The sequence below is a fragment of the Lithobates pipiens genome, unplaced genomic scaffold (assembly GCF_037356315.1).
Source record: "Lithobates pipiens isolate NorthernLeopardFrog02 unplaced genomic scaffold, aLitPip1_a1.2 Scaffold_16, whole genome shotgun sequence".
NCBI classification, from domain to species: domain Eukaryota; kingdom Metazoa; phylum Chordata; class Amphibia; order Anura; family Ranidae; genus Lithobates; species Lithobates pipiens.
The window spans coordinates 456945646-456955917 of NW_027507748.1; the positions used below are offsets into that span (position 1 = coordinate 456945646).

Below are 10272 nucleotides of genomic sequence, written 5' to 3' on the forward strand. Positions count from 1 at the left end.
ACCAAATGCCACATACACACGATCAGACTACCCGGCAGACTTGGTCCGGACTTTTGGGAACACTTTTTAAAACGAACGGACTTGCCCACACACGGAGAAAAGTCCTTTCATTTTGAACGCGGCTCCAGTAGCGAAATAAGTCAATGTCGCTGCCTCCATCGGCGAGATTGACACGTCGCTGGCCCCGTCACCTGGTATGGACTTAAAGGGGAAGCCCTATGCCGAAAAAGCGGCGTGGGGATCCCCCCCACAGTCCATACCAGACCCTTATCCGAGCACGTAGCCTTGCTGGTCAGGAAAGGGGGTGTGGACAAGCAAGCGCCCCCCCCCCTCCTGAGCTGTACCAAGGCGCGTGCCCTCAACATGGGGGCACACCCCAAAGCACCTTGTCCCATGTTAATGAGGACAAGGGCCTCTTCCAGACAACCCTGGGCGTTGGTTGTCAGGGTCTGCAGGCAGGGGGGCTTATCAGAATTCGGGAGCCCCCTTTAATAAGGGGGCCCCAGATACCGGCCCCCCACCCTATGTGAATGAGTATGGGGTACGATGTACCCCTACCCATTCACCTGGTGAAAAAAGTGTAAATTAAAAAAAACACAAACACAAGTTTTTAAAATAATTTATTAGACAGCTCCGGTGGTCATTCGTCTTGGGGGGGGTCTTCTCGCCAGACTCCTCCGCTATCTTCTGCTCTTTTGCTAGCTCTTTTACTAGCGGAGGAGCCTGGCTTTCTTCTTCGTCACCGTCCGGGGGTCTTCTGACTTTGGGGTCTTGTCCCCCTCTTCAGTTCTTCTGCCAGTCCTCCGCTATCGTCTTACAGCTTTTACTAGCGTTGGCCCGGTCTTCAGTCGTTGTCGCTGCCGCCTTCTTCTCTTTATGTCACTTGAAGCAGTATTAACCCCCCACAAAAACTGTAACATATTGCAGCTTACCAATCTTTAGATGCGTTGGCTGTATCAGTTTCTTTAGGCTATTTCTTCCTTTTTTTCACCCGGAGATCCTTCCAGTAGCACACTTCATTCTTAAACTGGCCATACATAGTTGGTTGTCATTTAAAAATAAAAAACTTGATTTCTCTAGCCACGTGAACAGGGGAAGGTGAAAGAATCTCCCTGCAGAAACACTGCATTCTTACAGCAGCACTCATCACTGTCAGGAAGGAAAGAATACACTGACCACTGGCTGCAGCTTCTGATCGATGAAAAATTTTCCAACATGCCCCTTTAACAGAGGTCGGTTAAAAAACCCTAACTTCCGTTGAGCCCACAGACTAATTTAAAAATTCAGCTGGTTCAGCAACCTATCAGTATATAGCCAGCTTTAGCATGTCTCCAGCCTGGATGGAGGAGCTGTGGAAACAGCTTCGGGGGAGCAGCATTGTCAAACAGGGGATAGAGTAGTGTTAGATGGACTAGCAGATTTAGATGAACTAACAAACAAACTCCAGCTAACAATTTCAAAGCAATATTAGCACCATTTATCAGATTTTTTTTTTTTTTTTTAATAGAGCAGGGGTCTCCAAACCATCTAAGCAAAGGGCCAGATTACTGTCCTTCAGACTGTGGCTGTGACCAGTGGGAGCAGAAAATTACCTGGCATCAGTAGGCATAAACAATGCCCCATCATTGGTTTAAATGGGAGGAACAGTGCCCCACCGACGGTGCCAGTGGGAGGAACAGTGCCCCAAAGGCCAGATAAAGGTAAGCAAAGGGCCATACCCAGCCCCTGGTCTGCAGTTGAGACCACTGGTATAGAGGAACCCTGGAAATATTTTTTTTTTGGCCTCGGAGTACTACTAATTACTATATCTACAGCTCAGAGAACATTAATGCAAAGGTCACTGGGGAGACTGTTCCTTCCATTAGTGTTCAGTTGGAAGAATTCCCCCTTATATATAGCTAAACAGATCATTGGTGTCAGCATCTACTCATCTAAGAAGCTAAAGTTGCTCATTGCTCAAGTAGCTTTCAAAGCAATCTTATGATAAACTGTTAGTACACAGCTAACAAGAGCCAATCGTGAAAGTTCATGCGAAATTATCCTAAAGGGACGAGAATGAATATTTTTCTTGTACGATACCTGAACAAACAATTTTGGTGTAATCAGTACAGTATTTGTCCAAAACAAAATAGAGTGACCAAGGCCACGCATGCTCAGAAACAAAAGAATATATTCCAATACAATACAGTACAGTTGTTCATTGCTCAAATAACATCTAGAAGCCTCAGGAGGAAATCTAGTTGAGAAAGACTAAGTTATACCAACAATTGAACAACATTGAACTGCCATTTTTGCTGGACAGCTTGGTCTGTTAAAGGAAGTTAAAAAATAACAGACTTACTGGCTAGGTCACCAGGTGAAAAAGGAAAGAATCTCTAAGCAAATGTCATCATCACAAGGCGGTACTGTGGATTTGTAGACCATTTGTCTAAGTGCCACATCCTAATCAATATAGAGACCGTAACAAAATAACAATTTTATTTAGTTTATATAAGTCACATAGAAAACCAGATAAAAATAAATAAAAAATGGAGGAGTAATGATAACAAGCTACTAATATGGTCAGGTGGCCCGGACAATCCCTTGGAGGTATCACCACACCAGCCAGTAGGCTTGAACGCTACTAGCATCCAAAGGGGATTGGCATAGGTCAGCTTAGCTTGTTGAAGCTCAACAGGAGCTTAAATAAATATGAATTCCATATATCAGACTGTAGTCGACTGTAGACTACAGTGTGATATATGGCATTAATATTTACTCAAGCTCCCGAGGAAGCAATTTGTCACAATACATGTGTTCCAACAAGCTACGCTGACCTATGCCAATCCCCTTAGGATTCTAGCAGGCTGCAGCCTTCAAGCCTACTGGCTGGTGTAGTCCGTGCTGGGAGAAGGTCATCTAGCGCCCAGGGCGAACATGGCAAACTGTGCCCCCCCCCCAAGATGTATTAGCATTATGTGTCAGAAAGAAATCCCCCCCCCCAAAAAAAAATTGGGCACTAATCTGCATGTGTACCCCTGCATCAAATCCCCCTCCCAGCAGAAATCTTTGCCCCCTCCAGTCCCCAAATTTCCCCAGTACAAATGCCCCATCCCCACATGTTTCTCAAATTTCCCCTCCTAACACTCATCTCCTCTTCCCGCCCACTCCAAATCCTCCTCCTTCCACAAATATCACCCCAATCCCCCCCCTCATTACCCCTACTAGCACAAATCCTGTCCCCAAAAATGTTTTCTCTTCCCAGCACAAATCCCCTCCCCCTCTGCCTTATTGCCTAATCTAGCACAAACCCCTAAATTCCCCCCTACTAGCACAAATCTACTTCCCTTATCCCCCCTCCCAACATAAGTCCCCCTGAACCATTACTCCTAGCACCCCCACCAAATTACCCCTTCTAAAACAATTCTTACCCCCTGCCGCCCCCCCCAAATCAAAAACCCTCCCCCTTAATCTCCTCGTGGTTCTCCCCCCACCTCACATGATGATACCATAGTGCCCAGGGCAGATGCCCCTCCTGCCCACCCGTTGTCCGTGTGAAGTGTAGTGATACCCCCATGGGATTGGTCCGGGCCACCTGACCATACTAAAAGCTTATTCGGATTACTCATGATTTTTATCTATGGTTTTTTTAGAAAGAGGAAAGAAGGCAAAAAAAAAAAAAAACTAAACTAAAAACGAATGCAGCCACCACATCCACAAAATCGGTAAGCTGCAATATATTACAGTTTTTAAATAATTGCTGCTTTAATTACAAACACAATAATAAATAGCAATCTGTAACAGATGAATATCTGTGCAATACCCTAAAATGACAGCAAACCTCCTAGAACAGAGAGCTGAGTACTGGATCCAGGATCATCGTAAAGCCAAATACAGTAACAGCTTTGGTTTGAGAGCATTTTGCAAGACAAGCAAAAAATTTGACTTGATAAACAAGCGATGTCTTGATATACAAGTAGCGTCACGTCACAACCGAGTATAAAAGAGAAGAGTGGCGCCTCTAAGTGTAGCAATATGGTTACATTTAATGAAGGTACAACATTTAGCAACTCACATGATCATTAAAACGGGCACATCTAAGTATGCAGGCATCTGGGGTAAAGATGCCCACATAAATCATCCTTCGCATCACCATCAAAGTCACCCCTTCCACGCTGCGCTCCAATTCTCGCTTTCAGATCGCTTTACTGCAGGTTAGTCTTACTGGTCATGATTGCAGACTGACATCGGTGAGAGTCGGCAGTGCGGAGGACGGTCTTTGTGGACAGCTTTACCCCAGGTGCTTGTATACTTAGATGTGCCTAATCATTAGCCATGTGAGTTGTTAAAGCGGAGGTCCACCCTAAAATGGACCTCCGCTCATCGGAATCCCCCCCCCCTCCGGCGCCACAATTGGCACCTTTCAGGGGGGAGGGGGGTGCAGTTACCTGGATAATCCAGGTAACTGCACCCACTTCCGGGATAGCTGTCTGCGGAAAGGGGCGTAGATTACGCCCCTTTCCGCAACTGCCCGCCCCTTTGCGCAAGTGCCCCGCTGCTTGCTGGGAAACACACAGTTCCCAGAGGCAGCGGGGACCGTCCGGATTGCGCCGCGCGGCTCGTGCATGCGCAGCAGGGAACCGGGAAATGAAGCCGAAAGGCTCCATTTCCTGATTCCCATACCCAAGATGGCGGTGGCAGGACCCGACAGACGACCTAGCGATCGGCTTCGGGTGCCGACATCGCGGGCGCGCTGGACAGGTAAGTGTCACTATTTTAAAAGTCAGCAGCTGCAGTATTTGTAGCTGCTGGCTTTTAAAAAAAAAAAAAAAACGCGGAGTCCCGGTGGACTCCCGCTTTAATGTACCTTCATTAAATGTAACCATATTGCTACACTTAGAGGCGCCTCTCTTCTCTTTTATACTCTGTAGTTCCTGCTGGAATTTTCTTCTAATCCCCTTGTGGAGGCTTCCATTTGTGGATGGACATTTTATGGTCACACAACCTATCACATTGTTATAATCTTTTTATATGGAATATAAACTGAAAGACCTATGAATAAATGGTTGTGGAACAAATCATCTGAGTTTCCATTATTTCTTATGGGGAAATTTTCTTTGATATACAAGTGCTTTTGGATTACAAGTAAGGATGAGCTCAGGCGTGTTCGCATACTCCACGTGCAGAGCCCACCAGGAAGTCGGCGCAGTGCTGCGCCAATCACAGGCAGTGAAACATTGCTCGATCTCTGAAGCCGCACATCGGGGCAATGTCTCACTGCCTGTGATTAGCGCAGCGCCGACTTCCTGGTGGGCTCTGCACGTGGAGTATGTGAACACGCCTGAGCTCATCCTTAATTACAAGCATGCTTCCAGAACAAATTCTGCTTGCAATCCAAGGTTTTACTTTAAGCGATATTTTGAAGAAGCCAATACAATGTATTAGAGATGCAAGTTTTTGGGACGCCTTAGATGCCTTCTTCAGGTTCTACACATTTATTGAGGAAGAGATCTATATGCTGCCAATCCAAGGTTTTACTGTATCCTGCATGTAATGGTAAATGTATACCTGTAGTTATAAAATCACCAACTAAATAGGTCAACTCAACGTTAATTAAATTCACTCAACTAATGCATGTATCAGGAACTTCAGCAGAATAAGTCCATGTCCTAAATGACAGCAAACCTCCTAGAACAGAGAGCCAAGAACTGGATCCAGGATCATTGTAAAGCCAAAAATCCTGCATGCAATAGTAAAAGTTTAACTGTATTAAAAATAACACCAACTAAATAGGTCAACTTAACATTAATTGAATTCACTCAACTAATGCATGTATCAGGAACTTGAGCAGAATAATAAACTAAAACGACAGCACAGAGAGCCGAGAACTGGATCCAGGATCATTGTAAAGCCAAAAATCCTGCATGTAATGGTAAATGTATACCTGTAATAATAATAATAATAATAATAATAATAATACCACCAACTAAATAGGTAAACATAACATCCCCTTAATGAACGCATGTAATAGGAACTTGGGCAGTATATATCCCTACATATGAGAGTGGATCTCATAGAACAAGGAGCACTGGACCCAGGATGACAATGAAGACAAATAGTCTGCTCAGTTCTGCAAACATAAAAACACAATAGTCAGGCTCCACGTATGCACAGCCTGCAGATGCGGAGCCATACATAAGACTTGGAGGAAATGGAAAAAATAAACACACCTTTGTTGAAAAACAAATGTTTCAAAGTGGAAGGAGACTTGTATGAGTGCTGTGACTTGGAGATGAAGTGGGGAGTGCTGTGCCTGCCTTCCCAGTCCAGTAATGATGTGATCAGTCTGGGTGCACGCTGCTGTATTGTGATGTATTGTGCTGTCAGTGTGGTGCATGCAGACACACGTGCAGGACACTACTCACCTCTCACTTGGAAGACTTGCACAGTGCTGCCTCCTCCTGTCACTGACAGATGATGATGGAGATAATGCTCTGCACTGCTCCTGGCTGAACAAGCCGGCTATGTGCACCAACACTCCGGCCATACAGATGCTGGAGGTGTGGACAGTGGAGAGGAGAGGAGAAGAGAGGAGGTGGAGGGGATGCAAGGCAGGACAGCAGGCAGACTGGAGAAAGCACTGCAATGACTCAGGGGGGACACCTAGCGGCATAGCCGAGAACAGCGCCTTCTCTAAAATACACCTGTATTGGCAGGCTGAAGCCAGCACACTCTGCCTATCCAGCCTTGTACGTGCATGGATCATCTCATATACATGCAGCATGTGTCTTCAATATCTGCTCAGTCCTGAAAGGGTAACTCCAATTTCATATACGATTGCGACACAAGCTATATTGTAATTAAATTCTATTAAAAAAATGACCTTTCCTTTTAAGTTTGCAGCTTTGTTTTCTGTCAAATTAGAGCTGCACGATTCTGGCCAAAATGAGAATCCCAATTTTTTTTTTGCTTAGGCTATAAAGATCCCAACGTAAAATCTTTCACATTATACAAAAAAATTGGGCTAACTTTACTGGTTAGTTTTTTCTTTTTTTTTTAATTCATGAAAAAATTGTATTTGAAATACAGTGTTACAGAAAATATTGCAACAACCACCATTTTATTCTCTAGGCGGGTCTCTAATTATATATATATATATATATATATATATATAGATATATATAGATATATATATAATGTTTGGGGTTCTAAGTAATTTTCTATAAAAATAAATAAATAATAATAATGATTTTAACTGGAAACCAACAAATGTCAGAAAAAGGTTTAGTGTTTAAACTTTCCTCATTTACACAGGAAGTCTGTTCCATTGACAAAACGTTACAATGTTATCACTGCTAAAGAATGTTGTGATTCTTGGTAGACTGCCCGGTTTTTTTCTTCCTTTCTTTTCAGGGCTGTGGAGTCAGAAGAGCAGAGAGAATTCTTTGCATAGCAAGAATCGTGAAACACTTTTGTCAAGATCGCAACGGTGGAAAAAGTTGCGATAATGATTCTTGACAATTAATCGTGCAGCTCTATGTCAAATACAATATGGCTACCTGGAGGAGTTCTGTACACAGAGAGTATGTCATAGGCATGCGCAGTGGGTGTGCTAATCACTCTGTGCAGAGCAGATTCCCCCTACTGCCCAGGTTTCCCTCTGGGTGGCTCTCCCCCACCTGTAGTGCTGCTGGCTTCCCACTTCTCCCCCCCCCCCCGGCTGCTGCGGGGAATGTTTCAGGATGGAGAGTGGGGAAAGGAGCTAATCAATATGCCATTTACCGACCTCTTCCTTTTCGAAATTAACATAATTACTGTGTTCATTCATAATGGAAGCATAGTGTCAGGGAATTCGTATGCATAGTTGTGCACAAAGATTTGCACTTGCTAATACGAATTCACGAGTGACAACTAGACATTCCTGACTCGCTAACTTACTCTGCGTCCTCTTGCCTATTTAAACTGTCTCCATAGACCAGAAGATTGCTGAGTGGTTGTCGGCTTCTACCGTCTGTGACCTGATCCTGTGCTGGTTTCTGTGTATACCTGACCTGTTTGACTCTGTTTGTTCCTGATACCTTTTTTGCTGACCCAGCTTGTGACCTGACTCTGCCTTTGGTCTAATGTTTCGGTGCCTTCTCTGCTCACTTGATACCAACCCTGACTTGGCCCTGACTCCTCTTTGGATCCGATTCTGTACCTCTGCTGCTTGGTCATTATTGACTTCTGCCTGCCTGACCACCCATGACCCTGAATCTGCCTGCTCACCAGCTTGGTTGCTGCTGTCCTGCACCTACCAGTCTGCCTGATGTTCTGCACCTGTTGGCGTGTATCAGCATATGCCAGTCCACAAGCCTGCCCGCTGCTTGGCACTTGCTGCAAGTGCCTTCTGTCTAGGATCTCCAACCAGGCACCCATGCTACTTCGTGCCCTGTTATATGCTACTTCGTGCCCTGTTATATCCTGTCACCACCTTCAGGAGAAACAGGACAGGAGGTGTAAGGGAAAGCCCTCCAATCAGCTTGGCCTCAACCAGGTACGTGTTTCCGATGTCCTATGCTTCAGTTTGTGAATGAATAGTAAGCCGCTCAGCAGAGAGCACTTCCCATTCATTCAGTGTCCACTGCGGCTGAGGCTGCATAGATAGGCGCATGTGGGTTTGAGCTTTGGGGTGCACACCCTAACGTAATAGGCTGCACACTCCTATGGATGGTGTACACAATGCCCCCCTGGAATGAAATGTCCTGCTTGTGTGATTGGCATACTGATTTCCCCAGAAGTCTGCATTAAGATACAAGCCAGATTTTGGGCATCCCCTGCAACAAGAATGTCTGGGGAAATCCTGCCTAAAGGGATGCAAACCCTGCAACTTTCCTCATTAAAGCCCTGCAGGTGCAGAAGCTTATTGACAATTATAAAATCACTCCCATACAGATACACTGCACATAGACAAACACAGACAAACAGCTATTCCTTCAGAATACCAAAAGGTAGGAATCTGCAACAAAGTTTCTTAAAATCCATGCATTGCACATAGATCACCCAGAAGGGAAAGTCTTTTTTCTCAATAAAAGTGGAGTTACTCTTTAAAGTAGAAGACCACCTTAACACTAAAATCTCGAAATCCCTAGGCATCCAAGATCGAAGACTAACCTATCTAACCCCTTTAAAGAAGAAATCGCTATACATTCCTTTTTTTAAGTCAATTCAGTCCTGTCTTCAGCGGCGGAAGCTCTGCAGAGGACACAGCCAACAATGGCTGCGAAATGAAAGGGAAGTGACATCACCCATAGAGTTACTATGTGGCTTCCGTTGACTCCTCTGCACCCACCTCCACATCGACGCCGCCACTGACAGCTCAGTATGGGACCAGAGCAGCTTCAGTAAAAGTATTTTTTCGCTTTCTTCTTTATATGGCTAGATACGTTAATCTTAGATTGTGGATAACTGAAGCTTTTGAGATTTTAGTGTTAGGGTGGACTTCTACTTTAAGGGCCTTTTCACACTGGCGCACTATAAAACACAGTATGTGTTTTTTGAAAAACCCACATCATGTTTTTAATGCACTTTTAATGCGTTTTCTTCTGCCTTTTCTGGTTTCTTCACTCCCAACATGCACCTGTGAAACATGGACATGTCGCTCGGAAAACACCAAAAACACAGACGTGGTGTGCTTTTGATGCATTCCCACTGACTTTTGAAAAAGTTGCACCAAAGATACAGCATGTTGGACTTTTCAAAATGCAGCACACCTGCAGCACGGTGATGTGAACAGTTACAAAGAATTTAACCACTTGGCCTCCGGGAGATTTACCCCCCTTTCTGACCAGGCCTTTTTTTAAGGCACTGCGCTACTTGAACTGACAATTGCACGGTTGTGCGATGCTGTAGCCAGATAAAACATGTCTTTTTTCCCCACAAATAGAGTTTCGTTTTGGTGGTATTTGATCTCCTCCGTGGTTTTTATTTTTTGCACGATAAATAAAAAAAGACTGACAATTTTGAAAAAAAAATTTTTTTACTTTCTGCTAAAAAAAAATAGAAAATCGAATTTCTTCATCAGTTTAGGCCAATATGCATTCTGCTACATATTTTTACAAAAAAAAAATCACAATAAGCGTATAAGCGTATTTTAACCACTTCAGCCCCGGAAGATTTTACCCACTTCCTGACCAGAGCACTTTTTGCGATTCGGCACTGCATCGCTTTAACTGACAATTGCGCAGTTGTGTGACATTGCACCCAAACAAAATTGACGTCCTTTTTTTCCCACAAATAGAGCTTTCTTTTGGT

At 44.3% G+C, this 10272-nt stretch overlaps 1 protein-coding gene across 6 annotated transcripts in view; it reads right to left on the bottom strand.

The window, feature by feature from the left end:
* Positions 1-6605, bottom strand: part of MCF2L (MCF.2 cell line derived transforming sequence like) — a 363789-nt gene extending 357184 nt beyond the window's left edge. For 3 of the 6 annotated variants that reach the window (XM_077482869.1, XM_077482867.1, XM_077482862.1), the window contains exon 1: positions 6405-6602. The gene's annotated coding sequence lies outside the window, so the exon portion shown is untranslated. Of the gene's footprint in view, positions 1-6209; positions 6346-6404 lie in introns of those variants that run through there. The other 3 variants (XM_077482873.1, XM_077482872.1, XM_077482863.1) reach the window with 2 other exon arrangements.
* Positions 6606-10272: the final 3667 nt, after the last annotated feature.